At 47.5% G+C, this 27793-nt stretch overlaps 1 long non-coding RNA gene across 1 annotated transcript in view; it reads left to right on the top strand.

Moving 5' to 3' along the window:
- LOC142571131 (uncharacterized) overlaps window positions 1-27509 on the top strand; it is an 87144-nt gene extending 59635 nt beyond the window's left edge. The window contains exons 3-5 of the long non-coding RNA XR_012825776.1: window positions 2934-3019; window positions 20868-20978; window positions 27266-27509. This is a non-coding gene — a long non-coding RNA (uncharacterized LOC142571131). The remainder of the gene's footprint in view (window positions 1-2933; window positions 3020-20867; window positions 20979-27265) is intronic.
- The last annotated feature ends 284 nt before the right edge of the window (window positions 27510-27793 follow it).

Genomic DNA, 27793 nt, shown 5'->3' with positions numbered 1-27793 from the left:
CGTTGGAACTGGGTTTCAGGAACAGCGAACAGCTTAACATGCTGCCCTGAGAGAACTGTGAACTCCAACACGAACACGTCTCGGGAATATTGGGGAAACCGTACGGACAATCTTCTCGCACAGTAAAAATGCATGCGGATGAATTACTGTTTTCGTAAAATGCATTTGCCAAGTGTCTGAAGAGGGTAGATGCTGGCAATGTTTTAAACGGACCAGTCACGTAGGGGCAAGATTTTAAAAGAAGCGATTTAGTTAGAAAAAATATTATGATGTTTAACGTGCCAAAACCACATTCTGATTATGAGGCATGCCGTAGTGGAGGACTCCGGAAATTTTGACCACCTGGGGTTCTTTAACGTGCACCTAAATCTAAGTACACGGGTGTTTTCGCATTTCGCACCCATCGAAATGCGGCCGCCGTGGCCGGGATTCGATTCCGCGACCTCGTGTTCCGAAGCCCAACACCATAGCCCCTGATCAACCACGGAGGGCGATTTAGTTAGAAGCAACTGAAAGTTTTTTGCAGCTGCTGGAAACTAACAGCTACGCTGGAAATTGCCTTGTGATGCTTCAAGGTCACCGAAGTCTACAGTAATGTCACCTTGCTAGGCAACTCTGCCCTGCGACTCGTGCGTCTGCGCAAGGCATAGCATCCTACTATACATAAGCGATAACGCTCGGCGTCCTTTCACAGCCGAAATACGCATATTGCGCACGCATTGAAGGAGGCAATATAATCGCACTAAAATATTTAGTTGCTTCTACCTTATTATTAGGCAATATTTTTTTCATCCTCCGAAGAGGCTAATTTCGGGCGAGTAAGTGATGCATATTTGTCTACCGTGAAATGAAACAGACGGAACTGAAAAGAGACGAGAAAGACGGGACAGGCGCTACTAAGGGAGCAGCGCTTTTCCCCTTTGTCTCGCCTTTCTTTATATTATTTTGGGGGGTGGGGAGAGGGGCGGCCATTGCGCTTCACCTTAGTGACATGTTTTTTTTTGCTTGGTGTTGCTGCCTGCCCTCATAAATCGTTCCAAATGTACAAAGGTGAGAAGCCTTCTCTAGATCGCCGCTGGGATCGATATAGAAGTGCGCGGCGCAATCGCGACAAAATGAGCCACAGCAGCTTGATTTGGGCTAATTGATTCACAACTGAATAACGTAGGTGAAACGCAACAACTCTATGGGACGACAAAACGAAAGCGAGGCGGGTGCCAGCTCAGCGCTTCCGTTTTCTAGATTCCACCTTGTGCGTTCGGTTCGCGCCGCAAGAGCCGCGCTGCATGCCTACGTGGCGTTAATATGGCGTTGCCAGAGTGGCCAATGCCGTGCCGTGCTACCGTGTTTTACGCGTGTAGCAAGGGGGCCAGGCAAACAAACGCGATCGATGACGGCTGACTGCGCGTTTTTGCAGAGATGACAAGTTCGCCGTTACGTGCAGATATAAAATGCGCCAGGCGTCTTTGCTGACATGCAGCGCAAAGACAGGCAAATAAACATGGCGGGTGAGCCTGGTGCGTATATACATATGCGTGGTAACCTGCTATCACTCGCGCTTGCTTGCTTGCCAGGCCGCCTGGTTACTTGTGTAAATCACCGTGTTAGGGCGCTGCACTGGACGCGTGGCAATGTCATATAATCATAATAGTGCGCATAATCAAAGCGCGCCGCGTATCACCCATGCCAGCGCATGAGCACCTCGGCCCCGCGAAGGCTTCGAAGCAGAGAGAGAACGCGCACGCCACAGACAGCCAAAGATTTCAACGGTGACTAGAAACTTCTACAAGATATGCGTAGGTGAGGAGAGAGAGAAAGAGATGGGGGGGGAGGCAGCCCGTGCGTGTGACGACGGAGGAGTCACTACCTTCTTCTGTGGCCGCAGCCGAAAACGCTAGAAATGCCCAGAGGATTGCGAGGCTTTGTTAACGCTATAGGAGCCCAACTCCGTCAGAAAGTTCGATATACGCCGGCGGAGGCCTAAAAGCGTCATGCTGGAATCTCTAGGGATCAGAGCGCGCCGTGAATAGATGTGAGACAAGCTTGCGGACGAGTTTCTCGAGTGTCTGCACTTGCCGAAGAAGTTCCTTCTTCTAGATTCGCCTCGAGCTGCGCTGACGACGTATGGCTCAAGAGCAACAGGGGTGAATGCGTAGTGGACACTTGGTGCCTCCTATTCATTCTCTACTGTACGTGCTGAAATCCTAGTGCTTGTCGTTAATTATGGTCCAGAGTTTTGGTAATACCCACATCAACGGCATTGTGATATGCCTGGCCGAAGGGTGCATGGGTGAATGAAAGTGCCTTATTTGAACAATAGAGTGTTTGACGTTTGACAACTCTGGGCTACAACTCGCTCTTTGGCCACAACCGGCACATGCTGGGCCACCACAAAGCCCCTAATTGTCCGTGCTTTCGTGGGCTTATTTTCGGAGCCTGCTAAGTCGGCTTTCGAATCGGTCGCGGTGCTGGCGCCTCGTTCACCGCGTGTGTGACACACATTAACGCCACATAGACAGCAGCACGGCCCCGGCGGCGGGAAGCGAACACACGAAGTGGGAACTGGAAGAAGGAAGCGTTGGGCAGGTGACCGGCTCATTTTGCCGCGCATGCGCAGCGCATACCAATCTCGAACCCAGCGGATAATGTTAGACGGAGCTTTTTTGCTCCGCAGAGCCCCAGTGACGCGTTCTGGACAATGCTGCTCACCTCTGTGCAGGTTGATGCGCCATTTTCTGGAAAAATGTAAGGCAAGCTCCGAAAATGAAGTCAAAGTTTGTTGTCATCTCTTAATTTTATATTGTGGTAAACAATAATTAGGCGACAGTATCCAGCTGCTACATTATAATTGTTACTGTTGAAATTCAGATTTTTCAGATGCAGTAAAGGCATGACATATTCTTGAAGTAACGTTCCTAAATAACCTTTTACAGGGAGCCTAAGCTGTTTAACGCCACAATAACTTCACCGGAGAAGAACATTATTCATTACGGTCCATTTGATATCGAAGACACCGCAAGTAAGGATCTTTGAGATTTTCCTCAGTGTATGCCTGACACTTCTCGGCTGACTGCTTTCCAGACAAAATAAATAAATACAATACCTCTAAATGGTTATGTTAAATTTCTAAGTAAGTCAAGGACCAGGTAAAATTACAGAAAAATCTAACATGCTGAGGCTCCCAGTGCTAATGAGATTTGAAATGTGCTGAAAAATGTTTAGTTGGTTCACCGTACTGCCTTTACTCGGCTAAATACAGGCTTTGTACATAAAGTGATAGGGCTGCGTGGCACACGCATCACAGTCACAGAGTAAGCTGTAGGAGCGCCCCTATAAGAGCTCCATTTCCTGCAGCAAGCACTACTGGCAGTTAATGGCAAAATCTCTTTGCACCGCTTTCACGAGAACAAACTGAACAGTCCGTCCGGCGCCGACGGCCAGCAGCGGCTTGTGCTGTCTCTGCAAAGCGGATCGCTTAGCTCGACGTAGCCTGGTTGCAGTCGCACGCGTAGTTGTACGATTCGCTTCTTCAGCAGCGGTTTGTACGTTGCGAGTAGGCGTCACAGCGTGTACCGAAGGGTAAACAAAAGCATCGAGACTATGAGGCGCATAGTTCACATCCCTTGACGCCTGGCACGATACGATGCAAATCCTACATGTCAGGAACCTGGTGGAATACTACGTAAGGGCAATGCACAGTTCGCAGGCATCGACGCGACGCGGGGCCCACCTCACGTCGCCTGACATGTGGCATGATACCGTGATGCCACTGCTAATTATGATATATTAGCTACTCGCTTTAGAAAGGATGGCGACAAATTGTCACCTAGCCTCCTTGATTTAATCAGGTATGCTATATATGTATTTCAGGTCAGAATTTTTGTGTACCTCTCCTTTATCTTGCTTCAGAGCGCAGCTCTTAACCATTCGTTCCGGCGTTGGCATCGTAACCGAGTGAACGAGCCGACAGAAGGATGAAAGAGCGAACGCGGAACGCAGAGGGGACTGAATAGCTAAGAGAGCGCGAGGAGGATTCTACAGTCAAAGCATAAAGCGGGAAACATAGGAGGAAGGTATGGCGAAAGTGTGAGAAGAAAAGCGTAGTGCCGCTTTGCAGTGACGATCACTACGAGATGGCGCTAGTGTAGTGCGCATCATCTGTTCACCGGTGGCATGTGGCGAGTGGGTCCAACGATTCTATGAAGGCGCATGCATAGTCCGACATAGCGTGAGCGAGCCTGGACAAACACACACGCTACCTCACTTTGACGAGAACAAGGGCGTCTATAGTTGACGCACTGGCGCAGCTGAGGTAGCCGGACTTGGTCAAGGGGCACCAACGTGCCCGACATCGAGATGGCTCTTGCTCCAACCGTGCTTTGGTCGCGCCGACTACGCCTATCCACATTGCATTCAGCGAAGAAAGAACGGCCCCCACGCCGCTTTACCGCTGTCGCAGAAAGCCGTTCAATTCGACGCGCATGTAGGGGGCTGTTCTGCGCACGCTCTGAAGAGAGCAGACGACGACGCGCGGGTCGAAGCATAGAGGAAATGACATTTCAGCTGGCGCAGCGCAAGCGACGTAGCGTGCATAGCCGCAAGCGACGTTTGCCTGCGAGCCGAAAGCTTCGGTCTCTAGACGCGCCTTATATAAAAACAAAGCGCATCGTTAGCGGAGGTCTGTTTGTAGCGGCTGCTGTGAATTGCCCGCACGTGTCAAGCACGCGCTATCTCTCGCGATCTCCCAAATAAACCGTTACAGCTCAGCGGCCGTACGGGCCAGCGAGCCCCGCGGGCGAGCGGAGAAATCACTGCGCATGTGCGGTACGCTGCGGCGGCCGGCATGTTTACGGAACGCGCCGCTAGCTCGCTCGTCTCCCCAGCAAAGCGCGTCTTCAAACACGACACTGGGTCATTAGCAGTCGAAAAAACGTCGTAGGTGTTTCACCTATAAAGAGGAGCTGTGTCATGTGAGAGGTTTCAGCAACGAACCAAAATGGCGACAATAAGAAGTGCATGACAGCGATCGAGTTGCTGAAGCGAGAGTACCGATCTTTTCACAGTAACTCCAACCATGTTCGACAGGCAGTGCAGCAAAGCGCTCCACTCTACTACGCTTAAACTACGTTCGACCGAGTGAGGGATCACTTAGCTAAACCTTTCATTCCTGCGGCGCTCCGCTGCTGTCTCCGCTCGCCCTCTGGGCCCGTGGGCCGTCAACCCGCTTATGTATAGCTCTCTATTAGCTAGGTATTCGCACCAGACTTCGCTCCACTTGGAACGTGCCGCACCAGACATATTGTCCGCGCCAGCCAATATATCGCGTAATGAAAACACGCATGGAGCTTCGCTCAAATTTCACAATGAGGAGTATCGTAACCGTTGGTGAGCTATTAGTTTTCAAAACTTCTCTATATTTTACTGCTATCCATGCAACTGTTACATAGCGTTCAACTTGTTCGAATAATGTGCAAATGTAATGCAAAGGGTGCAGGTATTGATGCTACATGGCGTGCCCATCATACTACGTGACTCCTCGTACTCATGTTAACTCAGTGCCTAGCGAGCGTTCGTATGGAGCAGTGGTAGAGTCGCAGTCGCTCTTTGGGCCCGGGTTGATCCCGGCACAAACCGGGTATCGTTTTCTCATTCCTGACGATAGCTGCGAAGGACACTGGTGGTGGCCGACATCACCAACCGAGACGATTATTGGAACGAACTAGTAACATCCTACAGTGTAAAAATTATATACCAACTGCTGGCAATCGACTCCTTACCTGTCATGTTTGGCATTATCTCGGAAGAACATTTACACCGAGCTTAGGTTTGGTCACAGTGGGGCAATGTCACGTGTAACGAAGCTTTGAAATTTCGTTACTCTTTATTTTTTTAAGTAATTGCTCAAGCCTCATTCGATGGGGTCTTTAGGCGTAATGCAAGGTGGGTAGTAGATTTTTCCCGTGTCGTCGAATAAATAAGCAAGGCACCTTGTTTATACCTGGGTAATATTGCTACGAGGCGCTGAACTTGCGAACGATGATGAGAGAACTGACGAAGACGACGATCGTTGACAGTCGCATGCATGGGCTCCACCTTCTATACCTGTCTTTTGCCCGTTTATATATTTTGTTAATATATTCTCAAGCGCCCTTTCTACCCTCAATATTTTGGTGGAGTACAGGTTTTTCAAGTTTCAAGATGGATTTACGCAGCGGACGCTCCTTAGCGGTTTCTAAGATGCCAGCACAAGGTGGGGACCAGAATGCTTCTGGCAGGTGCCCAACTGCGCCCCAACCATCAGCCGTCAATCGCCCCGCCGTCTTCACACAACCGCGTGACCCACGTGCCTTTTCTGGCTCTTACAACACCGACGTCGAAGATTGGCTTCAACTGTATGAACGGGTGAGAACTCGCAACAGCTGGTACCCGACTCTGATGCTAGTGAACATCATATCTTACGTGACGGGCACGGCACAAGCGCGGTTTCTCAGCCACGAACAGTACCTTACGAGCTGGGTGCTATCTACACCAGTGGAGCAAAAATATCCAGGCCAGAGATTGCATGATTAAACTAGTTTTCTCCGCTGCCTGTAAATGCAACTTCAAATTAAAGATTGCAGTCCAAACTCGGCATTACAAATTTTCTAGTGCACTTGTCAGTTAACGTTTATGCGTGCTAAACATGAAGAAATTATGTTCTTCCGGTGAACATGTGTTCAGTATAGTTTTTTTTTTTTGCGGGTGTACGCAAACGCTCATCGACCTGTTCGGCAAGTCCATCGGACGCCGTCGTGCTGCGCAGAAAGAACTTGCACGCCGTGCTCAGGCTTGCACCCTATGTGACGTAGATCCAGGACGTGCTCGCGCTTTGTCGCAAAGTCGATTGCAAGATACCAGAAATGGAAAAGGTGGCCCATATACCCAAAGGTGTCGCTGATGACGCGTTTACATCCCTGGTTTTAATAGCTCATCCAAATTGCAAAACGTCGCCGAAGAGTGCCGACAGTTTGAAGAAGCAAAAAGTCACCGTGTTACTCCGAACATCACACGCCTTCCAAACAAGGATACTACGTCTGCCTGCGACGACCTCCTTCTCCCACCCGTTCCAACTCCATCCGACAATATTTTGTAGGAAGAAAGCAGGCTCACGAGTATAAAATAATGTGTATTTACAAATGATGTATATGGCGTTCAGGCAACTGCCAGACTTCGTCTTCTTCTAGTCCAATTCAACTTCTTCCTTCACTTCACCGTAGCATCACCCTCCCGGCGGGGTAGCTCCGTCCCGGTGCAAGTTATAGAGCCTCACTTAATGGGGGGACGTAGGGCTTGAGCCTGGCGACGTGAACAACATCGCTGGTTACGTTGGAAGGCACTGAAGGTTGACCGACGGGGGCGATCTCGTATGTCAAGTCGGACAGTTGGCGTAAGATCTGGTACAGACCAGAATAACGGGAAAGTAGTTTTTCCGACAAGCCAACGCGATGTGAAGGCGTCCAGAGACGGACAATGGGGCCAGGTGAAAACTGGTGGTCTCGGTGCCGAAGGTCGTAGCGTCGCTTTTCAGAAGATTGCGAGAATGAGAGGCGATGACGGGCCACATCTCGGGCCTGGGCGGCTAAGACAGCATCGCGAGCGTAACCAGTGCTGGGTGATTGTACTTAGAAGGTAGCAATGTGTCAAAGGGCAAGGTGGGGTCGTGGCTATACAAAAGGTAAAATGGTGAAAATCCGGCAGTGTCGTGACAAGACGAGTCGTATGCGGAAGTGATGAAAGCTAAAGCGACGTCCCAGTCGCGATGATCGCCGGAAACGTACATGGCGAGCATTTCAGTTAGTGTGCGGTTGAGTCGCTCGGCGAGGCCGTTTGTCTGAGGATGGTAGGTGGTAGCAATCTGGTGTTCTGTAGAAAAGGAGGGGAGCAGGTCGTCGACGTCAATCCCAGTCAATGGACCTGACTACCGTCCACGCACCGCACCTCAGTTATACAGCCGCTAAACCGTTCGTCCTCGTAATCCGAATTCCGCAATATGGCGCACTTCTGATGACAGGCCTATGTGCTTCTGTTGCGGGCGCGTTGGACATATTTCCCGTCATTGTCGCAGTGCTTGGAACTCGCAGCCTTAGCCGAGCTATCAAAACATCCGACGTCCAGGTAGGTAGTTCCCGAGGGCCGGTATACAATGACGACGACAGCGCTCCTCCATCATGGCCAGCACGATCAAACCGCTCCCCTTCGCTATCCCGACACCTGCCCCGCTCACCTCGGCATCATCGCGCTCCTCCGTCATATTGCCGCACCTCATGGGAAAACTGACAGGCGCATATCCGCGAGGGGTGAGCCTGCCACGACGACCCGACCCGAAATTCCTCTGCACGCACTACCTCGGAATCACCATCTCATCAACTTAAACGTGGATGGTACACCTGTCATCGCTCTCACTGACACCGGCGCCCACATTTTCATCATGAACCCAAACCTTAGTATTTGTCGGAAGAAAGTTCTTACCCCTGCTCCAATCGCTGTAGTTCGTGGAGCCGATAGTGCGACTCCAGCTGTTGCTGGGTTGTGCATCGCCCGTTTCACAGTGGCTGGACGCCACAGTTCAGTTTTGTTTTATGTCTTCGATCAGTGCCCACACGCAATCATCTTAGGGAGTGGACTTCGTCTGTACATTTTCGGCTCTCATTGACCGCTGTGCACGGGTTCTCCAGCTTGCCTTACCTCATGCCGCTGAGCCTTCTGATCCTGCACCGAGTAGGCTGTGTTCCACTGATTACATTCGTCTACCACCACTAGCCATGACGTACATTGACGTCTCTCCTGATCCCCCTGTGGATAACGGCAATTAGATCGTGTTGCCCAACGTTATCCTACTATGTTCGCAGAATGTCATGTTCCCGCATTCGGTCATCAGTAAAAAAGGTAATACCTCATGTCTCTCGATTTTGATATTTGGACTATACCTCCAGTGATACCTCAGGAAATCTCTCGCAACCCTAGCTCCAGCGTGCAACTATCATGATTTCGTCTTAACTGATTCCGCTGCGCCATCTCCTGCTGTGATTGATTCAAACTCCACGAGGTTAGTAACATAAAGAAGGGAATCGCCACTAAGATTCCGGCCGAACACGTGCACGCGCTTCGGGCTATCTCATGTCGTGCCAGGACATTTATTATCTCAATGACAGACCACTGGGCAAGCAACAGCTGTCAAGCATGGGATACACACTGGCGTTGCCAATGCCATACACCGACGTCCCTATCGAGACATTTCCGCCGAGCGCCAAGTTATACGAAAGAAAGTTGGCCAAATGCTTGCCCTTGTATCATCGAACCTTCTCGAGCCCATGGGCACCACCTGTCGGGCTCGTCAGAAATAAAGACAACAGCTGGCGCTTCTGTATCTACTACTGGAATCAAAATCGAATAACGAAAAAGGCCACACTCCAGGCCTGTTTATGCAATTTTATCAACTCGCGGATTTTTTTTAAAATCCGGTGGAAAATCGCCGGCACCGGGATTTGAACCACGGACCTCTTACATGCGAGGCGGGTGTGCTACCGCTGCACCTGCGCAACCGACGTTCAAAGCTTTGTAGGCCTCTGCGCCTACTCGCGCAGATTCGTGCGATATTTAGCTGACTTCGCACGCCCTCTGACGGAACTTCCGAAGAAAGACGCGAATTTTTTCTGGGGTCCAAACTAAGCTAGTGCATTCGCTAAGCTGACGACGTCACTCAAGTTACCACCGACTCTCGGCCACTTTGACCTGTCCGCCCCAGCGGAGGTTCGCAGCGACATTAGCGGCTATGGCATCGCTGCTGTTTTGGCACACCGACAGCAAGGTTGCGATGGTGTCATTGCGTACGCTAGCTGTCTTCTGTCGCCAGCCGAAAGCAATTACTCGATCAATGAACATGAATGTCTCGCCCTCGTTTGAGCAGTGGGGACATTTAGGCTCTACCTCTATGGACGGCCTTTCACGATTATCACTAATCACCATGTCCTATCCTGGCTGTCTTCTTTAAAAGATCCAGCCGGACGTTTCGGTCGATATGCTCTACGGCTCCAAGTTTGCTCTCACTCAGTGGTGTATAAGACAGGCCGACTCCATGAGGACGTTGATTGCTTGTCGCATCATCCAGTAGACCCAGCAGGCTTCCCTGAGACTGTCGAGTCAGCATGCGGCCTCGCGCTTACCGCATTTATTGACATCACCGATGAGCAACGACACGAACGTTACCTAAGAGACATCATTTTCAGCCTGACAGACCTGACAACTTCCCCCTCTTCACGTATGCTTGTGCTGCAAGATGGCATATTGTACCTTTACAACAGGCACCCTGGTGGCCCTGAACTACTTCTGGTCGTTCCCAAGGATGTTCATGAGACTGTACTGGCACAGTTGCTTGATGTCCCTGCCTCTGGTCATCTGTGAATCTCAAAGATATGCGACCGTGTTCGGCGTCGTTTCTTCTGGCCTCTTGTAAATCTTCTCAGCACAGCAAAAAAAAGCATCCCTGCCAGCTTGCCGTGTTCATCTCAATGAAACAATATCTACGTCATTTTTTTGTGTACGTCTTGATCTCCTTGGCCCTTTACCTCTATCGCTTAGCGGGAACAAGTGGATAGAAGTTCCTACCAACTACACCACCCAGTACGTGATCACGCGCGCTTCCCCTACCAGTTGTGCAATCAATCTCGATGACTTCCTTTTCGACGTTGTGATACTGCGTCACGGCGCTCCCCGACAACCCCTTAACGACCGTGGCCGCTACTGTCTCTCACAGGTTGTCCAGGACAGTCAATTTGCTTTCCCTTTATCATCTGCTAGCTTGAACACTAGTTAAGGAGATGAGGTGTTTGGGGTCCGAAGTGGGCACACCTCGATGTCTCGAGTACACTGTGGCAGCGTGAACAGCCGTTGTCCAGTAAACAGACGCTTTACTTAAACGCTAAGACGTCTGTTCGCGTCAAGCCCGAACCTGCGCTCTCTTCATACCACAAAAACACGACTTTGTGAAACCTTAGCTGCACAAAAGAGTCACAAACCAGCCAATCCCACAAATTCTGCTGGCTTCGCTCCATTTTTTCTCTTGCATGGATGAGACCCTATACTACTGTTTGACAATATTCACCCAGTCGTTCTCGACGCAATGTCAGAGTCTGCCCGTGCTGTCATATCTAGAGCTACTGAGGCGCATCAAATTTCATGCCGGCGTCTGGCCGCTTCTTAAGAAAAGCAGCGATGCATATATGACGCTCGTCACCGTGATGCCCACTTTAACCCTGATGACATCGTGCTGCTTTCGAAACCAGCACGGCCAGTTGTTCTTTGTGACAAGCTGATTTCGCCCTACTCAAACGCATACCTTTTCTGTCGGCCAAGTGGTAGACGTGACGAACGAGCTACAAGCTCTCGATACCTCTACACTGCGATCGCCCCCTGATATCGTCTACACCATTCGACTGAAGTGATATCACTCAAACCTTCAAAGCGCCAGGGCAGCGCCTTCGTCGCCGAGGGTTGTTGTAGTAGCAACTACCCTCAGTTTTTGTAGTAGCAAATGATGATGAGAGGACTCACGAGGGTGACGATCGCCGACAGTCGCGCGCACGAGCTCCAGGTTGTATGCCTGCCTTTTGCATTTGTATATATCTTTTAAATATATTGTCAAACGTCTTTTCTCTCCTTAAAAACTCGGGGCTTGTTATATGTGACGCATACCTTGAGTGCAAAATGTGTAGGCTACCTATGGCATTTTGATTAAATACTGTGGACGAGATTTCCGGGGAAATATACATAGGCCTGATTTACACGCAGTCATTTCCTTTATAAATTACCTATAGTAAAATAAAAATGCCACGAAAGTTTAAGCTAGAGGAAATGAAGTAACGTTACAGTCAATGTGCTTGCGAAGACAAATGTGCATGAACAACTGACGACTTTTGCTAAAAGACCTTCATCAAGTGCACGAAAACGTTTTATGCGTTGTTTGTAAGTCATTTGAAAGTGTGCTTTAATTACAGGCAGATATAATTCTTATTGCCAGAGCTCAAATAAAACAAGTCGCCACAGTGGCGTAGCTTGTTATGGTGTTGCGCTGCGAATCATGAAGTCGCGGCATCATAGCCCGTCCACCGCGGTCGAATTTCGGCGGTGGCGAAATGCAAGAAACACCCTTGTCCCGTACATTGGGCGCATCCTCGAGATGCCCTGACGGTCAAAATTAATCCGGAGTCCCACACTACGGCGTGCCTCATAATCAAATGGTAATTTTGGCTCGTACAACCCCAGAATTTTTTCATTGATTTAAGCCAAACAGTTTTGCTAAAATTTAGGCTGCGATATTATGAGGGCACACAAGTCTGCAGCCCTTTATGCTTGATTTTTTTCACTCTGTGGAACAATCCAAAGCCTATGAAGTTTAAGAATGGAGCCTTGATGGGGCAAACGATTCTTATAAGATTCACCGTGGGATCCTTTCAAAGTGACGATCACCGGTGGCGTTAGAGTAGGCATAAAAATTTCCACTTGTCTGCTGTTCATTGATGTTGCGAGAGGCCTTTGTGCCCAGATCCAGTGCGCAGTACTTCTGGTGCAGAATCTTACCCGAGTCCTTAAGCAGCAGAATGAGGTTATTCCACCTACGAAGGATATTAGTAAAACAAGGCTGGTATGCTGATGATGCAAAGGAACGAATATCAAGCATGGATGTTTGGGCAACAAGTCTTTAACGGCTTTTCTGGTTGGGTAACATGAAACTTTGATCTGAAAAGTACCTAATAGGCGCTGACAGCAGGTACATATAAGGAGCATGGTATAATGTGCCATGTCGTTTCAAAGAAGATCATCATATCAATAATTGCTTGCTTCAAAAAGATCAGTTCGTACAATTCTGAAATCGTCGTGATTCATAAGTATAACATAAAACGCCGAAAATGTGCATCATTTTGGCATACGTAATATAATATATAGCGCCAAGAAACCTCTAAAAAACGTAGCCTGCAGGAACCTTTAAAGCATTTTCGCATGCAAAGCATCATTTTACAGTTGAACTTACGCTTGTCTATAATAAATATTCTGTTTAGTTTTTCAATTTTTGATGCCCATGATTAGGGCTAACAGTAACGTACCCCAGGTCAGCATAATACGACTGTGCACATAACAACGCTGATGCCATCTATGTATCTAGAAGCGTGTTCTATAAGAGCTCGGCCCCTGACCTTATAACCTGCTATCTTTGATCACATCCTACACCACACGCCTGAGCGTACATACCGGATGCTTTGTCTTGTAGCAGAGCAGAAGGGCGTCTCATTGCCCTCCCTTATTTCCGTCCTGTTTGCCTCCAATTCAACCAAAACGTCTGTGATACTGTACAGAAAGAGAACTAGAAGATATGGCGGCATTGGTGGTGGTACGCAAGCTGATAATTGTTTTGGTGTTTAGTAAACTGGTGATAAGCACACAGGCAAAAAAATAATGGGTGCAAGTTTTACCAAGTTAGTTTTGGGTCAACACATCTCGTCCTTTTTTTTCAATATCGATGTGAATCTGCAGCAAATTGTATGCAAAATACTAGGACATAGATATCATATCCTTATGTACACAACAATCTGATGGGCCTTTTGGAGTACGTGGTACATTCTAAAAACAAAGAGTTCCGAGCAGTCTCTCTGAGAGAGCATCTGCTTGTCCCATATTTCACACTCTTTTCGAGAGTAGATCGACGCCCTTTGAGAGAGAGTAGGTCAACTCCACCCGACAGAGTATTGTTACTCCACCGCAAGGCAGTGCTAGTACTCTTTCGCAAAGTGCTAATGCTCTTCCCACAGGGGTAATAGTACGCCCCTGACCGAGTGCTTCTACTCCTCGAAACCTAGTACTTCTAGCCCCCCTAGCCGAGTGTTTCTACTTCCCCAAACAGAGTGTTTGTACTCCTTCAGAACAGAGTGCTAGTGCCCTTCCCAATAGTGTCAAAGCACGATGTCGATCCATGGTCCCGTTTGCGGGGATTCGCAATACACACATGTGGGGAACATTTGATTCCTTCACAAGCAGCTTCTGCACTTATGCTTGGTGAATGGGATGTAATCTGTAGTCGCCGAGTTACTCAAATTAAACATTTGCTGCCTTAAAAGGTGAAAATCTTTATTGATCCGTCACAAGACAAACTCAATAATAATTTGAGAAACATACCGACGAACACATAAGATCAGATTGCAATAATGCCCATGAACTTTAAAACATATCTTGTTATAAAACAAGAGTATATTTTCTAAAGTTTCATCAGTTTTCCAGTGTAGAAACATCCTTCAATTTCAATTGGCGCCTTCTTTTCAAAAATAATGTATACAGTGGGAAGTTAAACATGGAATAAAAGCGTGCGAACTCACTAAGTATTGACGCTATGATCGCAGAGAAATATGCACCACATCACTGGCCAGCCAACGCACTTCTGGCACAAAATGCGTGTTCTTATACGGCAGAGGTTACCAGTTGAGCTGCTAAGCATGAGGCTGGTAATATAGATTGTGTATGAAATTTTTTTGTATGTGTCGTATTCTAAGATAGCAGCTCTGTTAATAACGTCCTGTACAGCGTATGGATATTCCTGACTAAGAGTACAGTGCATTTAGAAATGTGTTGTATATTCTCATGTGAGGCCGCAGGTCTAGCTAGCTTAGCCTATATTTACCATAAAGTTTTTCATGTATGGGCTGCACCCCATTGTATCTAAGTTTGTCTTGTCGTGGTTCTGCATCAATAGCCTGCCCGATCTCAAAACGGTTCAGAGGCGTATTATATTTCCTATTTGGTTGAACTCCTCACGACAGTAGTTTCCTGGTGCTGTTGGGATTCATCCGTTACACTTTCTCAGAAAAAAATTACATTAAATTTAGAATATTATGTAGTGTGCAGCAAATGAGTATAAAACTGCAAGGAAAATTGGCATCGAAATCTTGCGCATCAAATTACTTGTCAAATATGGTAGTTTTTCATTCCAATTAGGGTAAGAATGCTATATTTCTGAGGAGAAGCTTGCACAATTACATAATCAGTTATTGTTACTCGTTGAATATGCAATCTAACTAAAGTGTAGCATGGTTTCAGATGTGAACCAGAAATATTTTGTGATTATTACGTTGCATCAAAGCCGACATAAGCATAAGTACAGGCAGGGAAGCGCAGAAAAAAGACAAATAAAGAACGAAAACATAAGTTGAGAATGGCTGCACCCTGTTTCACATTTCCCTTAAATGCGCATGGATTTTCATGCGACTATGCATATACTGAGGCTGAGTGGCTACTATGCTGAGTGGCTGAGGAGTTCTATAGAAATTTATACAGTACCAGTGGCACCCACGACGATAATGGCAGAGAGAATAGTCTAGAGGAATTTGAAATCCCACAAGTAACACCGGAAGAAGTAAAGAAAGCCTTGGGAGCTATGCAAAGGGGGAAGACAGCTGGGGAAGATCAGGTAACAGCAGATTTGTTGAAGGATGGTGGGCAGATTGTTCTAAAAAAGTGGCCACCCTGTATACGCAATGCCTCGTGACTTTAAGCATACCGGTGTCTTGGAAGAACGCTAACATAATCCTGATTCCTAATAAAGGGGACGCCAAAGACTTGAAAAATTATAGACCAATCAGCTTATTGTCCGTTGCCTACAAAGTATTTTACTAAGGTAATTGCAAATAGCATCGGGGACACCTTAGACTTCCGTCAACCAAAGGACCAGGCAGGATTCCGTAAAGGCTACTCAACAATAGATCATATTCACAGTATCAATCAGGTGATACAGAAATGTGCAGAATATAACTAACCCTTACATATAACTTTCATCGATTACGAGAAAGCGTTTGAGTCAGTCGAAGCCTCAGCAGTCGTGGAGGCATGTAAAGCCGTATGTAAAAATACTGAAAGATATCTACAGCGGCTCCACAGCCACCGTATTCTTCCATACTGAAAGCAACAAAATCCCAATAAAGAAAGGCGTAAGGCAGGGAGATACGATCTCTCTAATGCTATTCACAGCGTGTTTACAGGAGCTATTCAGAGACCTGGATTGCGAAGAATTGGGGATAAGAGTTGATGGAGAATAACTTAGTACATTGCGATTCGCTGATATTGTCTTGCTTAGTAACTCAGGGGACCAATTGCAATGCATGCTCACTGACCTGGAGAGGCAAAGCAGGAGAGTGGGTCTGAAAATTAATCTGCAGAAAACTAACGTAATGTTTAACAGTCTCGGAAGAGAACAGCAGTTTACAATTGGTAGCGAGGCACTGGAAGTTGTAAGGGAATACATCTACTTAGCGTAGGTAGTGACCACGGATCCGGATCATGAGAGTGAAATAATCAGAAGAATAAGAATGGCCTGGTTTGCGTTTGGCAAACATTCTCAGATCATGAACAGCAGGTTGCCACTATCCCTCAAGAGAAAAGTGTACAACAGCTGTCTCTTACCAGTACTCGCGTAAGGGGCAGAAACCTGGAGGCTAATGAAAAGGGTTCTATTTAAATTGAGACTGACGCAACGAGCTATGGAAAGAATTATGGGTAACGTTAAAGGATAACGTTAAAGAGTAAGAAAAAAGCAGATTTGGTTAGGGAACAAACGCGAGTTAATGACATCTTAGTTGAATTCAAGATAAAGAAATGGGCATGGGCAGGACATGTAATGAGGAGGGAAGATAACGATGGTCATTTAGGGTTACGGAATCAATTCGAAGGGAAGGGAAGCGTAGCAGGGGGCGGCAGAAAGTTAGGTGGGCAGATGAGATTAAGAAGTTTGCAGGGACGACATGGCCACAATGAGTAAATGACCGGGGTAGTTGGAGATGTATGGGAGAGGCCTTTGCCCTGCAGTGGGCGCAACCAGGCTGCTGATGATGATGACGATGCATATACTTGCACAATGGGCCAACAACCTGAAACCAAAGCTTTTTTTCTACTGAAGTGGTTAAGATGCGCTAAAGTAAGAAAAATTATTGCTGTTCGCAGAATCTTCATCTCAAAACAAGGACATATGTGTATAGAAAGATTAATACATCGCTGCACTGTGGACTATATCTTAAGTCTAAAAGAATTACGCCTACAGAAGCTGTGAAACTATAGGGCTTTTTCTTAACACTATACGTTTACATCCGCCAATTGATGAACAAGTGTTCTGCTCAGATGCTCTCAGTTCGTTGCATTGAATGCATCTCTACCTGCACTAGCATACTTGGTTGGCAAGCAGATTGGAGAAAACACGATTTCATATTTTAAAAATAATTTTCAATCCCAAGTGACTCTCCGGCTTCTAAGACGTAAGGTTCGCACCACCGTGTACAAGGGCATAATTGCTCCTTGCATTCGCTCCGGGAGGCACGAGCGGTTCTAATGAACGGGTTTCGTGGGCATGCATGTAAACGATAATGACTTCTTAAACATGGGATTCTCTTCCGCCAATGCTTCTCCTTTCTGGGACCTAAAACGAAGCCATAATTCTAAAATTAGGTGTAAAAATAGAAAAAGAGGCAGACATGAAAATCTGCATGCTTCATGTCAACATTTAAAATACGGAATCACGGCCATTTGTATTTGAACCCTTCCATTCACGTTCTGTTAAATGTAAGCTATTGAAGCTGGTAAATGTACGTAAACACCTAACCAAGCTTGACCTGTTGCTTTTTATAGTGAACACTGGCACCGTGCTCATTGCAAGTATGTATCATATCACTAAGCAAACATGCAATTTCATTGTACCACTTTTTTATCACATGGATATATCTGTTGAGAGGCAAGACAGCTCATCCTCGTTCTGGCCCAATGTTAAAATACTCCTGCTAATTCATAGACTATTGGTCATTGGCAGATATCATAAGTCTGTCATTAGTCTCGTGTGCCGCAAACAACACTTGTGAATATTCTAAGCACGTGTCCAGTGTGCACCCCGCGCCATCTCTGTTTGCGCCCCTGCTCAAGCCATAATTTAAGGATCATATCTGCAAACATGATGCTCACTAGGGATGAAAATATGGTCCTGCAGTTCAATGTGTGTGACGGGATGTGCCTATAAAAAAGGGCAACAAGGCTTGTTATGCCAAGCTTACCCACATTTCAATAATAACAAGAAAGTTCACTACGGCCTGCATTTAAGCTTACTAAAAGGTTGAACTTATTTTCATTTACGAAGTGTGCAGTAAAGTTCATTTTTGACAGACTCGACTACTGCTGCAGTTTGAAATCTAGCATTTTACATTCTTGAAGGCATATAGGCACAAAGTCATGCATGAAGGCATGAAGGCACAAAGTCGCAGTTAGACCGCAGTGATTAGGTTATTAGACCAACTCCTTGTTTTGTGTACGACAGATGACTGGTAACACGGAAATAGTGCAACGTTTTATTTTGATACCTTATTTCTCTACTAAAATATTCAAGCGATAAACAAAGTTTATCTGTCGTGCAGTAGCAAGATGCACACTATACGCTTGTTGCACTAAAAGGAAGCGAGTCTTACCTGTTCATATGAGATAACTCTGAAATGCCAACTCATAATAGCAAATGCACAGGCATGTCCAAAACAATAAGCTTATGCAAAGCGCCCCTGCAATTGGAATTCCACACCGCAGCCTTTATATTCGATGCAGATGCATAACTCGCTGCTTCACTATTCACTGAGTTCGTAGACATAAGAACCCTTTCAGACTAGCACCGGGCTCGAAAACCGCAACAGGAGACATAAAATCAGACATATAATCACACCATTTCCGTACATGAGCAAAAACAGTTGTCTTACGGCTAAACATCATGAGAGTGATTTAGTGCGCGACGGCAACGCGCGATGGCTTCGGGCGACAAAAGGGGCGCTTGCTTGAACAGATCACTCGGTTCTGCAAATCTAGAAGTCGTCGCTCGTCTTGCGGAAGTGCTATGAGCGATTAGCCAATAGCACGAAGCCTGAAGTGGATGCATGAAAATCGCTCAAATACTACCGATGGTCGCGGGGAACGAGCAAACGATTGAATTTTTATACGTGAAAGGATAAGAACCTGCTGCAAGACCTTCCAAAATATTTTATCCTACTTTTCACAGTAAAATACATGAAATTAAATTAATTAAGCACGCGTCACGCTAGTTTCGACACGTATTTGCAGCCCTCATACCGGCAACACCGGGGTGGCGAGCGAACGCGACAGCGTTCTCGTTTCCCAGCATCTACATCGCATCGCTTGTAGCTGTCGCACGCAAGGTCGCTTATACGGGGTTTATACTTTATTCAGCATAAAACATAGATTCCTAACGCGTTTTCAGTAAGTTAAAGATAACGCGCCCAATTGACCTCTTGCAGCATTCAGCTGAATGCCTGCGGCAAGGTTTCTAACAAGCACTGGTACTGCACGTAACTTGAGTGGTCGCAAAATACCCATGGGCGAGACACCGTAAAGCGCGCGGCTTATTTATAATGAAAGCATGTCGCCAGCAAAATGACGCCTTCTGTTATGTGACTGCTTAGGTCAACATCGTTCCGTACACAGTAGACTGCCAAACTGAATAAATTCAAACACACAAAACGCACTCTAAGCACGCTCCACATAGGCTCGGAATCATTGGCTGGTGAACAAATCATTTTAAGCGCCCTCTTGCCTCACGTCTTATTGAACATACCATGGTCCTGGCAGCGTTTGCAATTTTCAAATCCATTACGGATAGCAGGAAGTGATAAAATCACATGCTGTTATACCGACGACTGGTTTTTTCGATTGACATAGAGAGACACAGCGCGCTTCCCTAGTCGGTTGTCAATCGCGTCGGCTAAGCGCCGCGACGACTTCCTGGCGATAGCATGTCATATACGCAGAACGGGCACCGAAGTTAGAATTCACTTACCGTGGAGGATTTGTTATATCGAACGAATGACGAACGACTGTCGTGTTTTCGCGGCGACGCGAGATGGCTGACACACGGTGTCCCTTGGATGGCCTTCGTTGCAGCTCGCTTGACGGATCCCCTTTCCCCGGTGCTGTGCTGTGCCGCGTTGTTGAGCGCGCGCGCGGTAGAACAACTGCGAGTGAAAAAGTAGAGCGCTCGCTACGCGTTACTTTGAACTTGGGCTGCCTCTTCTCTTAGAAGCAAAATGGTGTGCTCTTTGCTCAGCGTGCGTGAGTGATGCATTCCCATGTTCGGGGCCAGTCTCCTACAGTTGATGCAGAAGATTACGCTACGTTTTGTTCTCCATTGCCGCAAGTGTAGAACGGGCATTCTACTCTCTCTCTCTCTCTCTCTCTCTGAAGGGCGGAGTGAAATGCACGTTTCACTCTCTCCTTGGTGACGGAGTAAACAATGCATTTCACTCCCCTCGACCTCTTTCGACAGTAAAACAACACTCTGAAGAGCACATCGGCCGCTTCACTTCTGCGATACCCTCTCTAGGTTTTAGAGAGGGTATCGCAGAGAGAGGGTATTTTAGAGGGTAAGTCATATCACGTTAATGATACCAAGTGGTCAAAATTAATCTGGAGTCAGACACTACGGCGTGCTTTATAACAAGATGGTGGCTTTGCACGTAAAGCCGCAGAGTTGATTTTGTATGCAAAGCATATGCACTTGGATTCCGTTGTCTTCTAATCTCTCGCCATCCGAAAATGATTGTGTAACCCTTTATAATTGCAAATCGCTGTGCGAAACAACAAGATAACTTAGGCTAAGCAAACATTATTTAGGTGACACTGGGCCGGCAACACGTATTAACAGACATTCGTTGTGCTTATTTTCACCCTGTAAGCTTAAAAATGTGTAAATAATGTGTACCCACTTCGGCAGGCATACTCACATGATGTACTTATATTCCGATTTATAATTATTCAAGGCACAGTGTCCGCATACTACAGAATTCTTCACTTCAGCAAAAACAACTGTTACATCGCTGAAATGATACATGGCGTAGCTGAAGCAAGTTTTCAACCTGGAATAACACACAGTGAGTAGATTTTTCTTCGTACTTAAAGTTCCTGGTAAAACCTGGAAGCATGCTTCTGTGTAACGATAAAAAAAATTTATATCTCAATGCTGCGGAGAGCAATTTTACGCTAATAAAAACTATGCTGAAAGGAACAGCATGCTGACTAGAGTGTTCTAAAGTGTGATTGATTTCGCAGTTTCTTACTGCAAAGCAGGGTAAACAAAATATTAGCCATGTGCCCAGCGAGCGTATAGGTTTGGGGGGAAGCCCCTTCTCGGCTATCTTCAACGTGCTCTAAGTGCGGGCGCCAAGACCGATTTCGTTGTTGTGCTGAAAACAGGCTAATACTCACTGTTTAATCGGCTGCCTTGAATATGAGGGGTAGAAATACCGACAAGATCAGTGTATCGCTCGTCGGACCATTTCACAGATGGGATCAGTTTCAAGAAGTTCCTTTTTGTCAAACACTCTTCTGCCCGTTGATGCGTGTCGATTCTTTGCAGCGCTTGCACCAACTGTGCCTTTTGTTGCCTGGTCATTTTGCATGGAGTGCTTTCTGTTGGTTCAGGCTGTTCAGAATCCGGTGAGATGCATTCCGCTGTGCTGAAATATTTTTTTACCTTGTCCACCTTTGTGGCGATTGAAGAAGAAGAAAAAGCAAAGTGCGGATGCGTGTCGCGTCGGCTCCGCAGATTTTGAATGATACTCGGCGTACATTCGAAGAATTCACCGACGTCTTATTATTGAGAAGGAAGCGGAAGTTCCAGGGACCACCCTGATATTATTCTCAAGTAGGTGGACCGTTTATTTTCGGCACATCGACCACTTTTAAAAAGCGCCACGCCGACACGGCCGCTAAGCCTGACCCAACGAAGCTGGTGGCTTGAGGCCCGGTGGCTGGAGCCCCGCCTCTTTTCGGGTTAGAGCTGCAAGATGGCAACGGTGAGCGTCGAAGGGGAGGATATAACGAGAAAAGAGTATGAGGACGAAGCAGGTTGGCGTTTTTGAAAAGAGGTGGAAGTAAAGACGACCAGACAAAATCTCACGGAACCAAGGATCAGACAGCGCGCTTCTCCAGCGAGAAGGCATTCAATAATAGGTGGAGCAAGGGACAAAAAGCAAAACAAATCATCGCGGCAAGCAGGATGCCCAGTTTGCCGAAAGCAGAGTACAAGATAATAAATAGTGCGCCTCTGACGGCTTCAAGGTCAGCGACTATGGCATCAATCGCCTAGAATGCTGCGTCACCAACGCCGCGGGAATCCCCAGGAAGGAATCGGAAGATGACACGGTGTGTGCCAACTGCAAACGGAACATTCTAGTGATCAGCACGCGATTGGAGGAGCGCGCCAAAAAAGACAGGCCTATCACTCGACTGAGGATGGGAGACAAGGAGTTCGAAGCCAACGCGTACGAGTCGGCTCCGGAAGATACATCTAAAGGAGCGATAAGAGTAGTAGCGCACGAGGTGTCTCCTAGAGAAATAGTCGAAATGCTTGTTACACCAAGGAATCCGACGGTCCTGATGGTCAAAAGGATGGTAAACACCACGAACGTCCTCATCCTTTTCGACGGGCATCACGTCCCGAACTACGTGAGATACGGAAGGGCACTGGTCAGGTGCTCACTATACCGGAAGCAAATAGACGTACGCTACCGGTACGGACGCCTCGGTCACAGAGCTGATGTCTACCCGAACCCCAGCAGCAAGATATGCAGAGACTGCGGTATGGAGAACCCGGTACAGGACCACGAGTGCGAAGCAAAGGGCCAACTCTGCGGCAAAGACCACCCTACGGCGGATCGCCGATGTAATGCCAGATACAAGTTACCGTACTTGGTAAAGAGGCGCCGCTGGGAGTGAGCCAGACGAGAGGAAGAAGAAGCGATGCAATACGCAAGGGAACCTGGAAGACTGTACAGGCCAGGACGGGGAGACTGGAGACAGCGGTCGGAACATCGGACAAGGGACGGATCCGGACTGGAAGATTTCCCCAAGCTCCAGGCAAGGCAAAGGGACCGCTCGACGTCGAACAACAGAACCAGATCGATATGGCGGTCCAGATCGAGATCCAGACCCAAGACTTGTAATACCGGATCTCCCAGAGCATAGGGGCGAGGAGGATCCCAAAGCCCAAAAGGCAAGAGCAACGTCAACGGGTGCTGCGGACCCTCACACGTGAACTGGGCGGACGCGATGTTGGTGCTGGTGATGAAGAAGGGCAAAGCGTGACTATAGAGATAGGTGGAGTGTCGGCGAGGGTTGCCACAGTCATCGCTTTGGGCAGCATCACATGATCTGGGGTCTGGTTGCAAGCAGACAGAAGGGCGCGGCCGCGTGAAAACCGGACGAGACAGTTGGCAATGAGAATTCCGCGAGAAGTACAGCGGGAAGAAGGGGCGACTAGGGCGCCTCCGTCGGCGATCTGACTGGATGTTACGGCTACAACGTCTTCGTGACCAGGACGCAAGACGTAGTCTGCAGCGATGGCCAAGTTCACGCATGAAAGTGAAGAGTCCGCAACAGGTTCAAGCTCCGTATCCGTGATGCCGACAACTTCCTCTCAACATGAAATGACGGCTGAAGCAGAATGTAGGACGTCCCAACCCAGTTTAAGTTCATGGATACACGTTGGAAGGATAATAAACTCGATGTGGTGGCGTATGCCATCGATGAGAACACGTGCAGTACACTGTCCGTCGGGGTGAATGAATGCATTATTAGGACCACGCAAAATAGGTCCAAGATAAAGCATTTTTACTTTACGGAGCCGGGAACACAGATCACTCCGAAGAACAGAAACGGCGGCACCGGTATCGATGAGAGCTGACGCGGGAACACCTTCGACAGTCACAGAAAGCATGTTGGCCTGGCGAACAGGAGGAATTTTTGAAGACTGATAAGAAGCAGTTTCCCCTCCAAAAACTGCAACAGTAATTTTTCCGAGTGCTGGTCGGCAAAATGGGAAGTGGGGCGAAGTGGTGATGTAGAGCGCCGGTAAGGCGATGGAGTGGGACGTCTGGCCGAATGGGAACTATAAGGCAGATTGGGCGCAGCTGGAGGAGACGGAGAACGCTGTTGAAGGAACGAGTACGATCCGGGATAGTAGTCGTCTGATCGGCGAGTGCGGTCTCTTTCGTGCTCAGCATAGCCTCGTCTTTAATCCTGCTGGCCACGGTGGCGGAAGCGAGATATATGGCCGCGTATACCACAGTAAAAACTAACCGGACGAGGTGGACGCCACTGAGGTTAGGATGGTGCAGCAAGTGCTCTGGTTCCCATCGAAGCCAAATGGTCATAGGAAACGCGAGTAGGCACGGATGTCACGGTAGGGGTGGGTAGCGAAACAACATCCGCGTAGGTAGGTGTGGAGCGCACTACCGGACCATGATGCGTCGTGGGTGTAGTCATCGCTGTCAACAACTGCTTTATGACCTCGCGCATGTCGAAGGTGGGGGTTGGGGCGCAGGCAGCAGGTGGACGCCTTAGGTCTTGTAGTTGAAGCTCTGCGCGGATGATGGTGCGGATAAGAGCACGTAGATCTGGAGAATGGGGAACCTGAGGACTGCTGCTGTCATGTGCAAAACGAATAGACTGCAGCTCGTCGAGGCGTTGACACGTTGAAGTGATGTCTTGGGCAGAAGGCGGATTTTGCACGATTAAGGCGTTCAACGCGACAGGTCTTTTAAGATGTAGCGAACGCGTTCTGCTTCCGTCATGCTAGGATTCGCACGGCGGCACAAAGCCAAGACATCCTCTATTTATGAGGTGTAAGGCTCTTGGGGAAGTTGGCGGTGTGTTCTCAGCTTCTGTTTGGTGACTTCTGCACGGCCAGACGAGGAAGCGAAGACGTGCCGCAGCTTGGAGGTAAACGTGGACCAATCCGCGATGTCAGATTCGTGGTTGAAATACCACGTCTTTGCAACACCGGTCAAGTAGAAGGTGACGTGCCTCAATTTCTGGGTGTCGTTCCACTGTTTGCAAGAACTCACGCGGTCGTAGTGGTCGATTCCATCGCCGATGTCATCACCGCGGAGTCCCGCAAAGAAAGGGGAATCGCACTGAGGGCTCGTCACAGTCCAAGAGGGCGCCGCAGGCGGGGTCGTCTGTGTGGTAGGGTTAGAGGCATCGGAAGGGCCGGGTTTGGAAGTGTTCATTGTTGTAGGGGCAGCTGGGTGCAGGGGGCGACCGGAACGGAGCTCGAGGGTGGACGCGAACGCGAGAGGACGTCGAGGTCTTGCCTTACCTCCACTACTTTATAATACCAAGACCGATCAAGTTGTCCAGCACTGTTTATTCCAAAAAAGGCAACGCCCCCAGCTCACGCGCGAAGTAGAAGAGCAGAGAAGATGATGATGGCTATGTACAAATGAAAACGACAAAGTACGTTAATAGTGCTTACAATACCTTGGTATATGGATGAACGAGGGCAATAGATAGATGGAAACACAGAAAGAAACAATAACAGTGAAGGGGAAGAGAAATGCAGCCATAATTAAGCACAGAGTGCTATGGGGATACAATAGGTACGAGGTCCTCCGAGGTATGTGGAAAGGTGTAATGGTTCCAAGACTTACTTTTGGAAATGCAGTTGTTTGCTTTAAATCAGGGGTACAATTAGGACTCGATGGGAACCAAAGGTCAGTGGGTCGCCTCGCATTGGGCGCTCACGCGAAGACTACAAATGAAGCTGTGCAGGGTGATGTGGGCTGAACTAGTTTTGAAGTAAGGGAAGCTGACAGTAAAATTGAGTGTGAAGGAGGCCTGAGGAATATGGAAGAAAGTATATGGGCTGGGAGAGTGTTGAGGTATCTGTACAGGAAAAACATTGATTCACAGTGGAGGAAAATAACTAGGAAGCTAACCAGCAAGTATGCGGACTGTAGGGTGGGCGACACAGCAAAATATAACGTCAAGCGGAAAGTTATTATTGCTGAAATAATCCCATGGGTGGCGGCAATGAAAAGAAACTTGCCATGAGTAACTACCTCAGAGGAAAAAACGAAATCAGGAAAGAAATTATGGATGATAACTCAAAAGGAAGCTTATTACTTTTCGAAGCGAGATCGGTATGCCTTAGAACACGCAACTATAAAGCGGGATATAAGAAGGAACAAGAAGCATGTGCTTGTTGCGGTAAAGCTAGGGAAACTATGGAGCATGTTTTATTAGAATGTGAAGACGTCTACCCAGAGAGTGATTTAGGCACCATTGGCCTCCTTGAAGCCCTTGGGTTCAGCGGGAGCAGTGGAAAGGTAAACATGTTCGCAATAGGCATTAGTAAGAGGCTATTGGAGGATTGGTGTATGAAAAGTAGGGAAACGACGAAAAACGGAGACGTACAAAAGCACAGTTAGCAATAGGGGATCAGAAAATTTGGTTGTGGGAGTACATAGTGTTTTTTTTCATCTTTAGTTCATGCTTAACCTAGGTAGGAAATAGGCAGTAAAGTAGCAAGAGCGTGGTGGCACAACCCGCCGCCCCGTTCCAAAGGAGACGCTCATAACATACACTAATCTATCCATTCTTTCACGCGCAAGAAGTCGCCTTCCTGCCTGAAAACCCGCCTTCGTGCAAAGCATTCGCCGCCAGCGTTTCCGGGTAAACATCACGGTACATAGGCTGTAGTTGCCGGGAAGCGTGAGAAGCAGTCAGACATCTTTAAAAGATATCGCGTGCCACTCTTCAAGGTAACGCTTAAGCGGCCTCCAAATTTCTGGAAGCCGGGAGGCGGCTGCGTAACTATGCAGAGAAATTCGAAAATGTAAATAAGCAGATCAAGCACCGAGTTCTTCAGCCTGTAATCCAGTATTCTCAATATGTGACATGGTTTGTATTCTAGACAAATTCCATGTAATAATCTATCTGCACCACATGTGAACTCATCTTTTAATACTCAGTGTATCTTTGTACTTGAACGTGCATTGATTGGCTAGTGTGCTTTTGCCCTGAATCATTTCATCTCACTAGCAAGTTACCAACATTATAGCTCTTGTGGACAAGATGGTGTGGAATTACGCCGTCTCGAAAAACAAAAGTTGTTCACGTACTTCGCTTTCGGCTGCAATAGTGGAGAGAAGTATGCTCGACAGACAAACACCTTAGCCTAATGCGACGCATGCCAGTAAATTATATTATTTTGAGATAGTGCCTAAAAAGGCAGAGTGTCTCTCTAACTTTACTTTATTTGGGGTATTGTACATGTCTCTCATTCCCCTCGAATACTTTCTAACATACGAATCTGGGCACAGCAAATGTAGTATACATTCTTAATTGCAGATCTATGCTCTTGTTTTTTCTCCAGAGTGTGAATTTTGGGTGTTGAAGGAAGATATTAACTCGGCCAATACAGATCACATAACCCGGAAGGCAAAAATGTGCAAGCCTGCATTTGATCGCCTTTGTTACAGCGGCATGCAAGTTTATATCCACAGGCAATGCAGGAAGCGCCAGAAGTAAACAGTTTGGGAACGCACGATCTAATTATAACGGTTATCTGAATACTTGAATATGAAAGAATGAATGTTAGTAATAAAAGTGGAAGATTCTCTGCAGGCGTCGTTTTTTGTTTTCAACTCTCTTGCAAATAACTTATTCACTCGTTAAAACCTTGTTGTGCAGGAAACATGTGACGAACGTCCGAATCGTCACAACGGTAAAGTGAATTCTCAAAGAAACCGAGGGAATGACGGAATCCCGTATGATCGGAGAATCCCGTATGGCCGGAAGCGTTGTCTCTGTGTATCTGTTTATTTTTGCGTTCGCGTTCAGTCACGCTTATACGCTCTATCATGGGTTCAAATCTACTTGCCCGCCAAGGTCTTTTGACCGG

The sequence above is a fragment of the Dermacentor variabilis genome, chromosome 2 (genome assembly GCF_050947875.1).
Source record: "Dermacentor variabilis isolate Ectoservices chromosome 2, ASM5094787v1, whole genome shotgun sequence".
NCBI classification, from domain to species: domain Eukaryota; kingdom Metazoa; phylum Arthropoda; class Arachnida; order Ixodida; family Ixodidae; genus Dermacentor; species Dermacentor variabilis.
This window is presented reverse-complemented; position numbering and strand designations above follow the sequence as displayed.